The sequence below is a fragment of the Sminthopsis crassicaudata genome, chromosome 6 (genome assembly GCF_048593235.1).
Source record: "Sminthopsis crassicaudata isolate SCR6 chromosome 6, ASM4859323v1, whole genome shotgun sequence".
In the NCBI taxonomy this organism is placed as follows: domain Eukaryota; kingdom Metazoa; phylum Chordata; class Mammalia; order Dasyuromorphia; family Dasyuridae; genus Sminthopsis; species Sminthopsis crassicaudata.
Window position 1 is genome coordinate 124,406,216 of NC_133622.1, and position 20,444 is coordinate 124,426,659.

A 20,444-nucleotide genomic window follows, 5' to 3' on the forward strand; every position below is an offset into this window, starting at 1 on the left:
AGGGAGAGTTACTTGACATAAATGGGGCCCATAAGTTGAATACTGGGGAAAAGGTTCAGGAAGAACAAGGGGAAAAAAAGCATAATCTGGGGATAATATGATGGCAGGAAATCAGAATTAGTAATTTTAACTGTAAATGTGAATGGGATGAACTCTCCTATTAAGCAGAGGTGGATAGCAGACTGGATCAGAAGTCAGAACCCTACAATATGTTGCTTAGAGGAAACACATTTAAAGCAGGGAGATACTTACAAAGTAAAGGTAAAAGGCTGGAGCAGAATCTATTATGCTTCAAGAGGTCAAAAAAGCAGGGGTGGCCATCCTTATCTCAGATCAAGCAAAAGCAGAAATTGATCTAATTAAAAGAGATAAGGAAGGAAACTATATCCTGCTAAAGGGTAGCACAGACAATGAAGCCATATCAATACTAAACATATTTGCACCAAGTGGTAAAACATCTAACTTCCTAAAGGAGAAGGTAAGAGAGTTGCAAAAAGAAATAGACAGCAAAACTATAATAGTGGGAGATCTCAACCTTGCACTCTCAGAACTAGATAAATCAAACCACAAAACAAGAAAGAAATTAAGGAGGTAAATAGAACATTAGAAAAATTAGGTATGATAGATCTTTGGAGAAAACTGAATGGTGATAGAAAGGAATATACTTTCTTCTCAGCAACTCATGGAACCTATACAACAATTGACCATATATTAGGACATAAAGATCTCAAAATTAAATGCAGGAAGGAAGAAATAGTAAATGCTTTCTTCTCAGCTCACAATGCAATAAAAACTACATTAAACAAGAAGTTAGGGTTAGGGTAAATAGACCAAAAAGTAATTGGAAGCTACATAATCTCATCTTAAAGAATGATTGGGTAAAATAGCAAATTATAGAAACAATAATTTCATCCAAGAAAATAACAATGATGAAACTTCATACCAAAATTTGTGGGATGCAGCTAAAGTGCTAACAAGGGGAAATTTTATATCTTTAGAGGCTTACTTGAATAAAATAGAGAAAGAGAAGATCAATGAATTGGGCTTGCAACTTAAAAAGCTAGAAAAAGGCCAAATTAAAAAACCCCAACCAAATACTAAACTCAAAACTCTAAAATTAAAAGGAGAAATTGGTAATACTGAAAGTAAAAAAAAAACTATTGAATTAATAAATAAAACTAAGAGTTGGTCTTATGAAAAAATCAATAAAATAGATAAACCTTTGGTAAATCTGATTAGAAAAAGGAGAGAGGAAAATCAAATTGTTTGTTTTAAAAATGAAAAGGGAGAACTTTCCACCAATGAAGAGGAAATTAGAGCAATAATAAGGAGTTACTTTGCCCAACTTTATGCCAATAAATTTGATAACTTAAATGAAATGGATGACTACCTCAAAAAATACAGGCTTCCCAGATTAACAGAGGAAGAAGGAAATTGCTTAAATAGTCCCATTTCAGAAAAAGAAATAGAACAAGCTAATAATCAACGACCTAAGAAAAAATCCCGAGGACCAGATGGATTTACATGTGAATTCTACCAAACATTTAAAGAACAATTAGCCCTAATGTTATATAAACTATTTTAAAAATTAGGGGATGAAGGAGTCCTACCAAACTCCTTTTATGACACAGACATGGTAGTGATACCTAAACCAGGTAGATCAAAAACTGAGAAAGAAAACTATAGACCAATTTCCTTAGTGAATATTGATGCTAAAATCTTAAATAAGATATTAGCAAAAAGACTTCAGAAAATCATCCCCAGGATAATACACTATGATCAAGTAGGATTTATACCAGGAATGCAGGCTGGTTTAACATTAGGAAAACTATTAGTATAATTGACCATATTAATAATCAAATTAATAAAAACCATATTATCATCTCAATAGATGCAGAAAAAGCATTTGATAAAATCCAACATCCATTCCTATTAAAAACGCTTGAGAGTATTGGGATAAATGGACTATTCCTTAGAATAATCAGGAGCATATATTTAAGACCATCAGTAAGCATAATATGTAATGGCGATAAACCGGAATCTTTCCCAGTAAGATCAGGAATGAAACAAGGTTGCCCACTATCACCATCACTATTCAATAATATATTCGAAATGCTAGCCTCGGCAATAAGAGTCCAGAAAGAGATTAAAGGAATAAGAGTAGGTAATGAGGAAATCAAACTGTCACTCTTTGCAGATGATATGATGGTATACTTAGAAAACCCCAGAGATTCTAATAAAAAATTATTAGAAATAATTCACAACTTTAGCAAAGTTGCTGGATACAAAATAAATCCACATAAATCCTCAGCATTTTTATACATCACCAACAAAATGCAACAGCAAGAGAGATACAAAGAGAAATTCCATTCCAAACAAATGTCGAAAGTATAAAATATTTGGTAATCCATCTACCAATGAAAAGTCAGGAATTATTTGAGCAAAATTACAAAACACTTGCCACAAAAATAAAGTCAGATTTAAATAATTGGAAAGACATTCAGTGCTCGTGGATAGGCTGAGCAAATATAATAAAGATGACAATACTCCCCAAACTAATCTATTTATTTAGTGCTATACCAATCAGACTCCCAAGAAACTATTTTAATGACCTAGAAAAAATAACAAAATTCATATGGAAGAACAAAAGATTGAGAATTGCAAGGGAATTAATGAAAAAAAAAAATCAGATGAAGGTGGTCTAGATGTACCTGATCTAAAGCTATATTATATAGCAGCAGTCACCAAAACCATTTGGTATTGGCTAAGAAATAGATCAGTTGATCAGTGGAACAGATTAGGTACAAAGGACAAAAAAAGGTACAACTATAGCAATCTAGTGTTTGACAAACCTGAAGATACCAACTTTTGGGATAAAAATTCATTATTTGAAAAAAACTGTTGGGAAAACTGGAAATTAGTATGCCAGAAATTAGATATGGATCCACACTTAACACCATATACCAAGATAAAATCAAAATGGGTCCATGATTTAGGCATAAAGAATGAGATCATAAATAGATTAGAGGAACAGAGGTCTACCTCTCAGACCTGTGGAGTAGGAAGGAATTTATGACCAGAGGAGAACTAGAGATCATTATTGATCACAAAATAGATTTTGATTACATCAAACTAAAAAGTTTATGTACAAACAACACTAATGCAAACAAGATTAGAAGGGAAGTAACAAATTGGGAAAATATTTTTACAGTTAAAGGTTCTGATAAAGGTCTCATTTCCAAAATATATAGAGAACTGACCCTAATTTATAAGAAATCAAACCATTCTCCTATTGATAAATGGTCAAAGGATATGAACAGACAATTCTCAGATGATGAAATTGAAACTATATCCACTCATATGAAAGAGTGTTCTAAATCACTATTGATCAGAGAAATGCAAATTCAGACAACTCAGACATACCACTACACTCTTCTCTGATTGGCTAAGATGACAGGAAAAGATAATGATGAATGTTGAGGGGACACTGATGCATTGTTGGTAGAGTTGTGAAAGAATCCAGCCACTCTGGAGAGCAATTTGGAACTATGCCCAAAAAGTTATCAAAATGTGCATATCCTTTGATCCAGCAGTGCTACTACTGGGCTTATATCCCAAAAAAATACTAAAGAAGGGAAAGGGACCTATTTGTACCAAAATGTTTATGGCAGCCCTTTTTGTAGTGGGTAGAAACTAAAAATGAATGGATGCCCATCAATTGGAGAATGATTGGGTAAATTATAATATATGAATGTTATGGAATATTATTGCTCTGTAAGACATGACCAGCAGGATGAATATAGAGAGGCTTGGAGAGACTTACATGATCTGATGCTGAGTGAAATGAGCAGAACCAGGAGATCATTATACACTTCAACGATACTGTATAAAGATGTATTCTGATTGAAGTGGATATCTTCAACATAGAGAAGATCTAATTCAGTTCCAGTTGATCAATGATGGACAGAATCAGCCAAACCCAGAGAAGGAACACTGGGAATTGAGTGTAAAATGTTTACACAATTGTCTTTCTACCCAGGCTACTTTTACCTTCTGAATGCAATTCTTACCATGCAACAAGAAATTTGGTTTTATATGCATATATTATATCTAGGATATACTGAACACATTTAACCTATATGTGATTACCTGTCATCTAGGGGAGGAAGTAGAGGGAGGGAGGGGAAAATGTGGAAAAGTGAATATGAGGGATAATGTTGTAAAAAAAAATTATCCATGCATATGTACTATCAAAAAATATAATTATAAAATTAATTTAAAAAACAAAAAAGAAATATTGCACATTTTTCTATTTTTTTAGACTTTTAACTTCATTTTCTGATTTAATGATGCTTCACATTAGCTTCCCTTTTATCAGTTCTAATTTTCAAGGAATTATTTATTTTCCTCATTAAGGGTTTTTTACCTGTTTGGGACAAAAAGACCTACCCAAATTGACTACTCAGAGATCACTCATAGAAAGCAAAATTATTTACAAGAATCTCGAGAAGCAGACCCCATCCTGGTCTATGAGCCAAATTCACAGCAGGAGAGAACCACTCCCTTGAAAATGTTCACAGCTTTTACACATTTCAGACAAAGAACCTCCAAAATCCAACCCTTTATATGTTGTGATTGGTCATATAAGTCTGTATCCCCCCTTTGGTCAGTGGAATGTAGTAGACAAGGTGATATACAGCCTCTTTGGCCACCCCTTCTTTGGACAATGGAATGCCTTATCTAAAATCACGTGACTGGGGCCTATAGGCCTGATCTATGTTAGTTAACAGTCTCTGATCAATATATGCTTAATCTGTAAGTGCTTCACCTTTTCACACATACCTTTTTTATCAAGTTATTAATTCTCTTTTCATAGCTCTCCTCTCTTATCCTATTCTTTACTGTTTTCATTGGTTTTTAAAAATCATTTTTTACTTTTTTTCTCATCTTTCTTTAGCTCCTTTATGATTCTTATTGGAATTCTGTCCAAGCTGAATTTTTCTTTAAAGCTTTGCTTTGCAGACATTTTTATGTTATTCTATTCTTCTATATATGTGTCTTGAACTTTCCTGTCAACATAACTCTTTATTATTGAGTTCTTATTTTGCTTGCTCATTTTACAACCTACTCCTTAAAGTTAAGGTGTTTTTGTTTTGTTTTGTTTTGTTTTTGTTTTTTAAGACTTCTTAACTGTTATACTGGACTCTGAACACTTCTGGGGATGAACAAGGGATGTCTGGCTTGGGTTGTAAAGTGCCAATCTCATCCAAAGAGAGAATTATCGAGACTGAACATATCACCCTTTTTGCTTGTAATTTTTTTCTTTCTCCTAAGTTTTTCCTTCTGTTCTGATTTTTCTTTCACAATATGACTAATATGGAAATGTCTAAAATGATAAATTTATAACCTATATCAAATTTCTTCCTGTTTGGGGGAGCAGAAAGGTAAGGGAGAGAGGAAAAAATTTGGTACTTCAATCTTACAAAACTGAATGCTAAAAATTATCTTTACATGCAATTGAAAAAATAAAATATATTTAAAAGGAGTGATATCTAATCTGAGCTTCCATCTTAGGATGGCCTGTTGCTTTCAATCCTAGCTAAGGTGCCTAAGGTGGCATGATCTATGGAATGGTATGTTCACTGTCTGTCTAGACTGAGTTCTGCAAGTTCTTGGCTCAGGCCCAGATCTGTTGGCTAGTTTCTTGTTTCTGGTTGGGAGTTTCAGTAGACTGCTGCTTAATTCAACAAGGTGCTTGGAGGTGCTACAGCTTCAATGAAACTAAATAGCATCTCCTCTTTGATAAAGCTGTACTCTGCTGTGGGGATCAGTGGCACATTTGATTCCAAGAACTCATTCCATGCTCCAAAACTGGTGGCAGTCCTCAACAACTTCTCTTTGCCTTGGCTCTGTGACCCTGCAGTTGGTGACAAAATAGCCAGATGGCATCTGTTCCTGCACTTGATACTTACTCAGGGATTTGCTAATATCTCTTTATAGTGTCTGTTCTCTCTTGGTCTTCTCTCCATCCCCAAGTGCTGGAATGTTGCATACCATTGCAGCCCTTTACCTCTAGACAAACCTCTCCCCAAAGACCACTGCCTCTTTATCTGTCTTCCTAAGCCAACCTGAACTACAAAAATGACTCAGTATGACTTTTCAATTTTCCAATAAGAACAACATACTAATGAGAAAGTTGAAAGGGGTATGAGAGGATAGTTATACTCTTACTGCTTCTTTTCACTGCCATTTTTTTAATGCAGATTCTTACAAGAATGGGAGTCTAGGGGAATAGAGACACCTTTGAAACTCCAAAGGGTATTTCCTATTCTGAAAGGCATGTCCCTCTCCTGATTCCCCATTAATTGGATGTTACTGAAGTTACAAGACCTGAATCTCCACTCTCACTACTTAATCAATCCCTGCCCCCAAGGAGGGGGCATGGTAGAAAGAAGAATAACAGTATAAGGCTAAGGGCAAAGAATAAAAGATTCTTTTCAAATCTCAAGCAACTACTCCTGATTAGAAAATTCAGTCCCTGCCCCCAAGGAGCTTACACTCTTTTGGGAGAAGATGACCTCCATCCTTGATTATTCCTTGATGTCCTCTTGAGTTTCAGTTTTCCAATTTGTTTCATTCCTCCAATTTAATTTTCATAACTGTGGAAACTAAATAAATGCCCTCTTATTTCTCACAAATTCCCCCTTTTTTTCTTTTTTTTTCTTAATAATTTGGTTTCCACATCCTTTTCTAACCCCTCAAAACTTGACTAAATATTTTTTTTACATCCCATTTCCTAAAAGTACTAATTCCTACACAGATCTCCTTCCACAGGATGGATAATTAATCCCTGAATTCTCTGTTAATCCTCCTGACAGGGCTGTACTAGGAGTGAAATTATCTTCAATTGTAACACATTTCCTCCTTTTTGCCAATAACTTTTCTAGTCATTCTGCCATCTTCATTCTACCCCCTCACCTTAAATCTCATCTTATTCTCCTCATGTTTCAGAAGCATTCATCAGATCACTCTTTATATTTTTTTCCTTTTTGTTTTTTCATTTGTGGGTCCTAGTCCTTTAAAAAATGTGTAGTAATTATTTCTAGTCATATGCAAAGGTGCTCCAAATCATTATTGGTCAGAGAAATGCAAATTCAGACAACTCTGAGATACCACTACACACCTGTCAGATTGGCTAAGATGACAGGAAAAGATAATGACGAATATTGGAGGAGATGTGGGAAAACTGGGACACTGATACATTGTTGGTGGAGTTATGAATGAATTCAACTATTCTGGAGAGCAATTTGGAACTATGCCCATAAAATTATCAAACTGTGCATGCCCTTTGATCCAGCAGTCCTACAACTGGGCTTATATCCCAAAGAGATCTTAAAAAAGTGAAAGGGACACGTATGTGCCAAAATGTTTGTGGCAGCCTTTTCGTAGTGTGTAGAAACTGGAAATTGAATGAATGCCCATCAATTGGAGAATGGCTGAATAAATTGTGGTATATGAATGTTATGGAATATTATTGTTCTGTAAGAAATGACCAGTAGGATGATTTCAGAGAGGCTTGGAGAGGCTTACATGAACTGATGCTAAGTGAAATGAGCGGAACCAGGAGACACTTCATTATACACTTCAACAACAATACTATGTGACGATCAATTCTGATGGAAGTTGGCTCTCTTCAACAATGAGATGATCCAATTGTTCAGTAATGAAGAGAACCAGATACACTCAGCGAAAGAACTATGGGAAATGAGTGTGGATCACAACATAGCATTTCTACTCTTTCTGTTATTGTCTGCTTGCATTTTTGTTTTCCTTCTCAGATTATTTTCACCTTCTTTCTAAATCTAATACACTGGTATTTCAGGATCCTCATGCCAAGACCATCCCTCTCTTTTTACTATTAGGAGACAACCCATTTTCCAGAGCAAAGACCCAGCAAACAAGCTTTGCCCTGACCTTGGTATAACAATAACCTTTATTCTCACTCTCTGGTTTCCTCAATTGCAACAAAACCCCAGAATTGTTTCACACCAGCATCAAGTGGTGAGTTTAGATAAGTACCTGTAGAACCCATGTTCCAGTCATAAAGCCTTTCTCTGAGTTAAACTCGTCTCATTGTTGTGGTTATGTAACTTCACTGTCAGAACTAAAGCTCACTGCATAATTTGTGCAGTGCTTTTTTTTTTTTTTTTTTTTTTTCCCCCTAAAGCAATTGGGGTTAAGTGACTTACCTAGAGTCACACAGCTAGTTTGGTATTTTTTAAGCGAATTAGCAATAGTTGTAAAACCTCTGTGACTTTTTGGTCATTTTCAAAGTTGACAGGAGACAGAAGGTTTCACTAAGTGATTTGAGATTAATGAGAGAGAATTTATTTCATTGGCCAAGAGCTTCAGTAACTACTACTACCTCTTAATACTACCTAGATTGGAGGGACATAAAAGTTCTCATAAAGGCCTATGGCTGTCTTCAGCCACCTCTAAGAAATGCAGATTTTGCACATGAACACAATCATACTTTTCACACAAAGTCAAATTTTAAACAATTGGAAAAAATCATTTGCTCATTGGTTGGCAGACCTAATATAGTAAAAATGACAATTCTACCTAAATTAGTCTGGTTATTCAGTTCTGTACCAATCAAACTACCAAAAAAAATTATTTTATATAGGTAGAAAAATTAACAAAATTCATCTGGAAAAAGAAAAGGTCAAAAATATCAAGAGAATTAATGGAGGAGAAGGGAAATGCAAAAGATAGTGGCCTAGCAGTACCACACTTAAAAACTTTTAAAAAACAACAGTCATCAAAACTCTCTGGTACTTGCTGAGAAATAGAGTAGTGGATCAGTGGAATAGGTACATAAGACATAATAATCAATGACAAGAGTAATGTACTTTTTGATAAACCCAAAGATTCCTATTTCTGGAATAAAAATCCATTAATTGACAAAAATAGCTGGGAATACATGAAAATATTATGTCACCAACTTGGTATAGATCCTATCTCATCTCTCATACCAAAATAAGTTCAAAATTGGTACATGATTTAGGCGTAAAGGGTGATACTACAAAAGCAAATTAGGAAAACAAGGAATAGTTTACCTATCAGATATTTGGAGAAGGGAGAAATTCGTGGCCAAAGAAGAACTAGAAAACCTTGTAAAATTCAAAATGGCTTATTTTGATTACATTAAAATGAAAATATTTTGCACAAGCCAAAACCAATGCAGCCAGGATTAGGAGCAGAAAGCTGGAGAAAAACATTTTTATAGCCAGTGTGTCTGATAAAGGTCTCATTTCTAAAATATATGGAGAAATGACTCAAATTTATAAGAATACAAGTCATTCCCCAGTTGATAAATGGCCAAAGGATATAAATAAACAACTTTCAGATGATGAAATTAAAATCTTCTATAGTCATGAAAAAAAAATGCTCTAAATCACTATAGAGAAATGTAAATTAAAACAACTCTGAAGAACCACCTCATACCTCTTAAATTGGCTAAGATAAGAGAAAAAAGTGGTAATATTATGATAAATATTGGAGGGTATGTGGGAAAACTGGGACACTAATGTATAATTGGTGGAGTTGTGAAATGATCCAACTATTCTGGAGAGCAATTTGGAACTATTGCTTATGATTTATCAAATGTGTATGTATACCCTTTGACCCAGCAGTGTCACTACTGGGTCTGTATTCCAAGGAAACCATAAAGGAGGGAATCAGACCCACATGTGCAAAAATGTTTGTAGTAGCTCTTTTTCTTGTAACAAAGAATTGGAAAATGAATAGATGCCCATCAATTGGAAAATGGCTGAATAAGCTGTGGTATATGAAGATAATGGAATATTATTGTAAAAAGTGATGAACAGAATGATTTTAGAAAAGATTTTGGAAAAGTTTACATAAACTGATGGTAAATGAAGCAAACAGAAACAGAAAAACACTGTCAGAACAACAATAAGATCATCTGATGATCAACTGTGATAAATTTGATTCTCAGCAATTCAATGATCCAAGGCAATCCCAATAAAATTTGGATGGAAAATGCCATTTGCATCCAGAGAGATCTATGGAGACTGAATGTGGATTAATGCATACTATTTTTTCCTTTTTTTTTTTTCTTCATGCTTTTTCCCTTTTGCTTTGATTTTTTTCTCCCAATGGGACTCATATAGAAATATGTAAAAAATGAATGTACATATATAAACTAATTTTTAAAAATTAAAGTAAACAAAAAATCAACTTAAGCTTTGTTGATATGAGATCTTTTCTGAAGAGATGAGCAAATAATTGACTGGTTTTCTAAAAGACCTTGAAAGATTGAAAGGTGAAACAGCTTATATTAGTGTATAGACCAGAAGAGTATTTGCCTGCTTAAAAATGAGGCAATCTACTCACTTATAGAACCACAGTATGCTTACTATCATACAGGTATGCCTCAGTTGATAGATAAAAATTCAAATTAATGAAATAGATTTGAGGATTATTAGTCTAATTTTAAATAATAACATCCCTTGGTTCATTTAAACTACAATTTTGTTTTTTATTCATGTTATACAAAAATTTTATTAGTCATACATGAATATATTTCAATTCAAGGATGGATTTATTTTTCTCTCTTTTGGAGGCAGCATGTAATAAAAGAGAATTATGTTTGTTTGTTTGTTTTTTGATCAACCTTCTGACATACGACTTATGCATTCTGTAAAATAAAAAGCTAGACTAGACAACTTCCATTTTAGCTGGATGATTTTATGATGTAAATAAGACATAGCACACCAACAGTGATGGAGAACATTGTGAGGGGAAAAGCAGTACAGATGATCATGAATAAAGATTTACCATATTCCCCTATTGTGTATCACAGGAAATTTCAGAAAATTCCTACAAATGGAGTCTAGGGTTTTATGCCATCAGAGGCTAATAAAAGATAATAACATCAGAGAAGCCAACCAGTTACTAATAGCAGCATGTATAGAAGTGCTTGGGAATTTTGAAAGATAAATTCTAATCCTTACCAAGGAAAGATATGGTAGAATGCCACATTTATTTGTCTCATAGAGTCAAACTGGAGAAAAGGCTTCAAAGGATTCTGCGGGAGGTTGCAATCTGAGGAAAAAATAATATTAAAAGGAGTCCATTAGTAGGGCACATATGCTACAAGATGAATAGAAAATTTGAAACAGACTGAGATATCTACTCCCTATGAGAAGATAGTTTCAAATTACATGACAAAAACAGTCTGTTGTTTGCCTTTTCCTTTTCCAGCTTTTACAAATGAGGAACTGAGGCTAACATGGGTAAATGACTTGCCCAGGGTCACATAGCTAGTGGATTTGAACTCCAGAAGAAGAGTCTTCCTGATTCCCAGTCCAGTGTTCTATCCATTTCTCTACCTAACTATAAAGAACTTTATACCAATTATTTCATTAGATCCTCACCACAACCCTGGAAGGGAAGCATTATTAGTATCCCCACTTTGCAGATGAAGAAACTGAGACTGAAAGAAGTTAAGAGACTAGCCCAAGGTCATACTACAATTAAGTGGCTAAGACAAGATTTGAACTCCAATCTTCCTAACTTTAAAGCTGACAATATTTTCCTTAAATATATGCATACAAGACATATAAATGTGTATCAAGCTGTTGGTAAATGTTTACCATTTTCCCTCATTCCTTTCTTAAGACAAGATAATCAATAAAACAATAAATCGAGCCCTGATGTATAAGATCTGCAGATTTTCAATGTATAAATGCTTAAATTGAAATTTTATCAAACGGCTCCAACTGACCCTGACATCATGACAGAAATTTTTGCATCCACTGTGATCAGCATTTCAAATTTGTGACAATGAAAATAGTGAAACAATAATCACCCAGAACGCAAACATAGAGGGATGCCATCTGCAAAACCTGTCTTCAGGATGTGACAAATGAAAGGCTTCACAGAATTAAGAATTGTGGATGTATTATCATTTGTTCCTTGGAATCATGATGTCATTGGCACTGATCAAAGTTCTTAATCTTTCTAAGTTGTTTGCCCCTTAATTGTTGTTATAATATAAATCATTCTCCTGGTTCTTCTCACTTCACTCAACATAGTTCTTACAAGCCTTCCTAGCCTTTTCTCAAATCATTCCTTTTATCATTTCTTATTGTAATATTGTAATATACCACAATTCCTTACTTAACACACCATTTTTTTCATTTATTCCTCAATTAAAGGGCATCCCTATAGTTTCCAATTTTGGGCCCCCACAAACATTTACTTTAAATACGTTTATACATATGGGACCTTTGGGGGGAAGGGCAGAATCAATGTTACAATAATAATGAACCATTTTTCCAAAATCTACCCATAGAATCATTACACCAGGGAGATAAAACCATGATATCAAAGTAAATTGGATTTAAATGAGAGAAGACTGTGCAAAGTCACCAGCCTCTTTTTTTTTTTCTCCAGTCCAGTGATAAGATATAGATCAGGACAACTGGAGATGGTCCTGGATGCAGTAGGATACTTTAAAATACTGAAGAAAACCCAAAGGTCACCTCATCTGGTAGCAGTCGTAGAACGTTTTATCAAGTAAAAACCTGTAGTTTGAATATTTTTATTTGTTTATACAGTACAAAAATTTGTATGATGTAGTGAGCTTTAGGTTCTGAAAAACTCATTAAAAACCTAACAGGTTAGCAAGCTTTTATTAGGCATTATGGTAAACACTGGAGATAAAATGCAGTGAATGAAATATTTTCCTGCTTGATAGCTGACCTAATAAGAAAAGATATAATTTGTCCATAATTGTTTGCATAGACTAGAGAGAAGGGATTTTTTCCTATATTATCTCCAATGCTTAGTTCCTGGTATACAGTAGGTTCTTATTAAGTGTTTATTTACCAACAAGTATCTAAGTACATTTTTGTAGATTAAATATAGAGGGAATCAAATACTAATTAAGTACAAAATAACTTGAGAGAGATGGAGTATACCACCTTTTGGCAGATCAAAAGGGCTTTCATGTAGAAGGTGGTGCTTGAGGTAAGTGCTGGAGATAAAGAATGAATAAATTCTTGGGATGGGAGATAGTACAAAGGTATGGTGCTGGAAGGTGAAAATACGAATGTTCTGTATGAGGGAAAAAAAGGCTGGTTTGCTTGTATCAAAGAATGTAGAAGTAAGAGTAATATTCAGTAAGACTGAAAAGATAAGTCTCTTAACTATTTAGTATTGAATTATCATACATGCTGTCCACAAGACTGAATGCATTGAAACCAGAATAAAATGTAGTTAGGAAATACTTAATAAATTAAAATGCAATAAGATATAGATGCCACATTTTAAAACTAGACCAGTAGGCCACTAGAATCCTTAGTCTATAGATTAAAGATTCCTGTTTTTGAGGTTAACATCACTGATAATTTGGCATTAAAAACCAAAAAAAGGTTTTTATTTTATCCTCTGGATAATAGGGAGTTCTTGTATTTGACTGAGTTGGAGTGTGACATAGTTTGATCACATGCAATAATATATAAGATGAACTGGAGTGGGAGAGACTTAAGACAGGAAAACCAATTAGAACAGGGGTCAGCAGAATACATTCCTTGGTGTTTTCAGTAGTCAAGAATTGTTTTTGTTTTAAAGTAAGTTTTTATTACATTTGAAAATGTAAAGCAAATTAGTTGGAGGAGTGGAACCAAGATGGCAGAGAGAAGCCAGGAAGTTGCCTAAGTTTTCCCCAGCTTCCCTCAGAAACAAAGTTAAATAAAGCCTCTCTATCTGGAGTGATGGAGCTTAAAAAAAAATGAAGTGAAACAATTTTCCAGCTTAGAAGGACTTCAGGAAAAGTCTGTCTCACTTGGATAAATCATGAGCACAATCCAATGCAGATGGTAGCCAGGCAAGAAGTCAGTGAGAGACTTTTAATCACAGCACAAATCAACAACCAAGGTCCCACAGTCCTGCTTTAGCATGCAAGTTGAACAGCATGCCCACAGTGGAACCTTTAGCTCTAGCACAAAAGGCAAATTGCCAGGCCTATGAACCAGTCAACACTAGTACCAGATGGTATTCAAGAATAATAAGCAAACCACCAGTACCTGAGACCTCAGCACTAAAAGTCTGTCAACAGGCATAAAAGATTGGCTCAATGGCTCCCTCTGAGCAGAATTCAACTTTAAAAGCCATGAAATAGGTGAAAAAATGAGTAAGAAACAAAAGAACTTTGACTATAGAAAAAAGTGAAACCTTGAAGGGGAATATGAATTGGTCTCAAGCCCCAAAAAACTTGAAAGAGCTCAAAAAAATTTTTTAAAGTCAAGAGAAGCATAAAAAAATAAGAGAAGAAAAACTGGGAAAAAACACGAGATGATGAGCAGTATCTGTCTAAAACCATCAGCAAGAATTATTATGTAATAGAAACAAGATAGAAGCATTCCCAGTAAGATCAAGTGTGAACCAAGGATGGTCGTTATCACCATTATTAGTCAATATAATACAAGAAAAATTAGCTTAAGCAATAAGAGGGAAAAAAATTGAATCATAATATGTAATAAGAAAACAAAACTATTGTTACTAAAAATACTTGAAATAACTTTAGCAAAATTGTAGAATATAAAATAAATCTACATAAATCATTGGCATTTCTATATATATATATATATATATATATATATATATATTACTAACAAAGCACAACAGCAAGAAATAAAAAGAGAAATTTCATCTAAAATACTGTAAACAATATCTTTGGGAGTTTACAAAACACTTCACACAAAGACAGATCTAAACAATTGGAAATATATATATATATATAAAAAACTTTATATTTTTGGTACTGACTAATATTTAGAATGGTGGATCAGTGGATTATGTTAGATACACAAGACACAGTAGTTTAAAAAAAAAACTATAGTAATATACTGTTTGATAAATCCAAAGACTCCGATTTCTGAGATAAGAATTCACTATTTGACAAAATCTGTGGGAAAACTGAAATATTTACTGAAATAATATGACAGGAACTTGGCATTAACCAACCATATACCAAGATAAGGTCAAAATGACCCAACAGGAGATAGAGAACATTATAAAATATGAAATGGATAGTTTTGATTATATTAAATTTAAAAGTACACAAACAAAGCCAATACAATCATGATTAGAAGGAAAATGGAAAGCTGAAAAACAATTTTAACAATCAGTATTTCTTATAAAGGCCTCATTTCTAAAATGTTTATAAAAATGTATAAGAATGCAAGTTATTCCCCAGTTGATAAATGGTCAAAGGATACGAACAGACAGTTTTCGAATAAAGAAATTAAAGCTATCTATGGGGATATGAGGAGAAATACAAATCAAAATAACTCTAATTAGCCTATCAGATTGGCTAATATCCCAAAATAAATATTGGAGAAGATGTGGGAAAATTGGAACACTTGATGCACAGTTAATAGAGTTGTGACCTGAGCCAACCATTCTGGAGAGCAATCTGGAACTATACCCAAAGAGCTATAAAACTGTGCAGCCAGCACAACAGGACCTCAAAGAGATCATTAAAAAGGGAAAAGTAATCCACATGTTCAAAAATGTTTATAGCAGCTCTTTTTGTGGTGACAAAAAAATGGAAGTTGAAGGAATGTCCATCAGTTAGGAAATAGCAGGCTTGTGATTGAAAATACTATCCAAAGAATGCAGATTGAAGCATATTATTTTTAAAATTTTTATTTTATTTATTTTAATCAAAGCTTTTTATTTTCAATATATGTGGATAATTTTTGACATTCACATCTACAAAAAGCCATGTTCTAATTTTTCCCTCCCTTCCCCCATCCCCTCCCAGTCAGAAAGTGATTCAATATATTTTAAACATATGCAATTCCTTTATACATTTTTCTACTATACTATGTTGTGGTCCACATCCATTTCACACTATCCTCTCTCTAGCTTTCTTCATCACAAGACCATTGGAACTGATCTGAATCACCTCATTGTTGACAAGAGCCATGTCCATCAAAACTGATCATTGTATATAATCTTGCTGTTGCTATATATTCTGTTTCTGCTCATTTCACTTAGGATCAGTTTATTTAAGTCTCTCCAGGTATCTCTGAAATCAACCTGCTGATCGTTTCTTATAAGAAAATAATATTCTATAACATTCATATATCATAACTTGTTCAGCCATTCTCCAACTGATGGACAGGCATCCGCTCAGTTTCCAGTTTTTTGCCCCTACATAAAGGACTGCCACAAACAGTTTTGAACTTGTGGCTCCCTTTCCTTCCTTTATGATCTATCCCTTTAGGATGCAAGCCCAGTAGAAACACTACTGGATCAAAGGGTATACACAGTTTGACATAGTTCCTTTGGACATAGTTCCAAATGAAGCATATTATTTTGATATGTTTTTTCCTCATGATTTTTCCCTTTTGTTCTGTTTCTTTCACAATATGACTAATGTGGAAATATGTTTAATATGATTTTACATGCATAACATATCTGATTACTTGGAGACGAGAAAGGGAAAAAAATGGAACTCAAAATCTTTATAATTAGTGAATGCTAAAAACTATTTTTACATTTATTTGAGAAATTTAAAAAACTATTAAATGAAGGGAATTTTTTTTTTATTTTTAAGAAAATGTAAAACTTTATTATCTTTTAGGCTTTACAAAAAGCAAGATCTGATTTATAAGGCTGTTAAAATGATCCATGGAGATGTAATAAGGACTTGAAATAAGGCAGTACCTTTTTAATTGAACAGAATCAGTGTGAGAGAGATATAGAGATACAAGAAGTAAGATTGTACAACCCATTGGTTGAATAATAAGAATAAAGGGTTTAGGATAATGCTGAATTTCATGTTCTCAAGTATGTAGCCATTCAACTCAAGGTGGAAGATGAGGTGAAGGTGGGGGAAAAATACTATATACCAAGAATAAATTCTTATTAGCAAAGGATTATTTATGAATAATACCATATTTCATCCCATAAAATTTTAAAAACTTTTCTTTCCATTGGCTTTTCTTCCACCTCAGAATAAAAATTTGTCAAAAACATTGGAACTATGCTGAAAGGATGTAATTAATTATTGGATTGCATTGGCCAGAGGAAGGCCAATTTATACCAATTTTCTATGAAGAGAAAAGTATCCAGGGAGTCATAGCTAGCAACTGCTAAACAAATGATAGAATCATATACTAAAGCTAAAGAGTAGTTATGGATTGAAGAGATCAAGTAGACTATCGGTGACATAATAAATAACAGAAGGAAAACCCAGACAAATAAAAGATTCATTGCAAGCCATTATATCTATGACATCAGTTGTTCTTAACTTGGAACCTAGGAACATGTGTTTTCACACACACACACACACACACACACACACACACACACACAGATGCATAAATAAAAAATTTTCAAATTTTTGTGACACTAGCCATTGGATCTGCCTGAGGGCCAAATAGATTGTCTCAAATAAACAGAAGAATGAAGAAATAAATTGATAGATTAATGAAGAAATAAAATAAACAATAACAAATGTGCTACTGACAGCTGTGGAACTGTGAATGAACCTTTTTTTACTTAATATTTTATTTTTCCAGTTACATATAAAAATAGTTTTTAACATTCATTTTTGTAAAATTCTGAGCTCCAAATTTTTTTGTTTCCTCCTCCCCAAGACAGCAAGTAATCCGATATAACTATACATATACAATCATTTTAACCTATTTTCATATTAATGTGACTGAACCTTTGCAGGGAAAAAAAAGAAGTACATTGCTTGGAGGACTACAATGAGAACTTTACAAAACTGACTCTTTTATGTCTCTTATTCACTCTAGAAATCTCTTCTATGTTACTGGAAGTTGGAAGTCTAATGCTTACTGCAGTTATAAAGTACCCAGGTGAGACCTAAGCGAGATTCTAAGGCAAAAATTCCTAATCTTTTTGGTGTCATAGGCCCCTTGTAAGACTACCAAAAGAGTTCACTTCTACTTAGTTATTGTTTATTAAGCATCTGTTTTGTTCTTGGCACTGTTATTGATAAGAAAAACCATATTACTTTATACCAGATCTTGAGCGTATAATCATTGGAAAGATATATATGTTGTCAAAATCAATTAGCAAACAATACAAATACTAAGGCTCAAAGTATATGATACAGTTGGGTACTATGGGAAGTCAGCAAATGCAGATATCATTTTGAGTAGAATTTCAGAGGCTGGCCCCACCTGTTAGGAAGAACCACTCAGATTCAGAGAAATTTCCTTCCTCAACGTTGATGGACACTGGTGGTCACAAGAATCTCTAGTTCCCATTGGGCAACTTCAAAATTTTCTGTGTCAGAAAAGACTTGTGTTTTATGGAGATAATTACATCAATAGAATATAATCTCCTTAAGTGAAGATTGTGTGTGTGTGTGTGTGTGTGTGTGTGTGTGTGTGTGTGTGTGTGTATGAGTATGCATATTGTATACCCAACCTCAGCACAGCATAGGAAATGTTTTGAATTGAATTAAATCTTAGGTTTTGTATAACAAAAATTGTAAAAGCAGGTATTCTCCACTAGGGGGAACTATGGGAACAAAGAATATTAGATCACAGAACAAAGGGCGTTTAAAAATTCAGGCAAAATTGCATCCTTAAATGCCAATTTTTATTATTCAGTTGCCATATGCAGATGGTATCTTGGGTTAGAAGAGGTACTAGAGATTTATTAAATCTAGCCCCAATCATTGCTAATTTATCAGTCCTTCCTTCTATGAGGCAAACTTGATTGGTTCTTCTCTCTCACTAGCGTTTAAGCTCCTAAAGAACAGGGACCATGTTTTACCCTTTTTTGTATCCTCAGTGCTTAACACATTGCCTGAAACATAGTAAGCACTTAAATAATTGTTCATTAATTTTCTTATATACATATGCTGGGGTGATTAAACTCAGAGGTGCTCAGGAATAACCAAACCCAATAGTCACATTGGGGGATAGGAGAAAATGAGGATGTTAACATTGGTTCATTAAAGTACAGAGGGTGACAGTTTACATACAGGTATAAATCAATGAACTTCATCTTGTTCTACACAGCATCCTGGCCAGCCAGCTTTCCATTCCATTTATTTCAGGAGTGCTCAGGCTAACAGATATAAATTTGTAGAATACCATCACCACTAAGGCAATTCAGTTCAATCATATACACACCAATAATCCAAGAGATAGCCTAATCCTACTTCTGATACTTAAAAAAACAAAGGGGACTTAAGCTACCCTAGCTTTAATTTTATTAACTGGCTTCTAAGGTTTCTTCAAGTTGGAGAACTAAGATGACTTATTCTAGCCATATGACTCTGATATTATTTAACCTCTCACTTCCCTATATAGCTTTCTAAGTTTATAAATTGTAAAGAAGTTGTTAACCTACCTTGGTAAAGGAATTCCTTTTACTAATGAAATCACAAGTCCAATCCTATCTTAACATCTTGAGGACAGATCTAGTGTCTTCATATGTACATGAAGTGTGTGTGTCTGTATGTGTGTGTATTTGATGTATGTATGTATGTATGTACACACACGGTGTACACACAGAGGAATTTTTATTTTATTAGAACACACTCTAAAACAAGTTTTCTAAAGAAAGAGCCATCACAAAAATCAAACTTCACACCTAAAAGCATAGATTTGTTTCCTTTAGTTCAATCATTTTCCAATTATGTCTGACTTTTTGTGACCCCATTTGGGACTTTCTTGACAAAGAAACTGGGAAAAGTTTGCCATTTTCTTCTTTAGCTCATTTTACAGATGAGGAAACTGAGGCAAATTCAATTAAGTAATTTCTTAAGATTATACAGCTAGGAAGTGTCTGGGACAGATTTGAACTCAAAAAGATTAGTATTCCTGATTCCAGGCCCAATATTTTATCCACTGAGTCTCCAGCTGCCCGTTTTCTGCTAACCCTCAAATATTCAAATTCCAATACAGAATTGAAAACAATAGCTACTAAATCTTGTTTACAGGTGTTCCACTCATTACTTAAGGTTATTATAACCCAGAAACTTGGCCTCTTCTCAAACTAATCCTTTCTTCCCAAAACAAAAAGCTGTGTGTCCCCTGACTGGCTTGGTATTATGTCATTACTCTTCTTCCCCATATTCTGTGGATATAATCTGACAGGAGGGGGCAAAGTAGCCAAATTGAATGAATATAGAACTTTGAGTCAGAAGATCTGAGTTCCAGTATCAGCTCCATCATTTACTAACCTTGAACAAGGTCATAACTTCTCTAGGTCTCAATAACCTCATCTGTAAAATGAAGGGGTTCAACTAGATCAGGGCTTTTCAACTTTGTGTTATAACCCCATCCACCCCTCTTGCTGCAGTCTGGTGAAGCCTATGGATCCCTTCTCAGAATATTTTAAATAATTGAGGAAAT

General features: G+C 34.0%; 2 protein-coding genes across 2 annotated transcripts in view; one reads left to right on the plus strand and one right to left on the minus strand.

Annotated features, from left to right (window-relative positions):
• Positions 1-20,444, minus strand: part of PAPSS1 (3'-phosphoadenosine 5'-phosphosulfate synthase 1) — a 138,387-nt gene that overhangs the window by 114,613 nt on the left and 3,330 nt on the right. The window contains exon 2 of the mRNA XM_074272379.1: positions 11,040-11,130. The gene's annotated coding sequence lies outside the window, so the exon portion shown is untranslated. The remainder of the gene's footprint in view (positions 1-11,039; positions 11,131-20,444) is intronic.
• The window catches only part of SGMS2 (sphingomyelin synthase 2), a 245,375-nt gene that overhangs the window by 9,957 nt on the left and 214,974 nt on the right, over positions 1-20,444 (plus strand). The window lies entirely within an intron of this gene.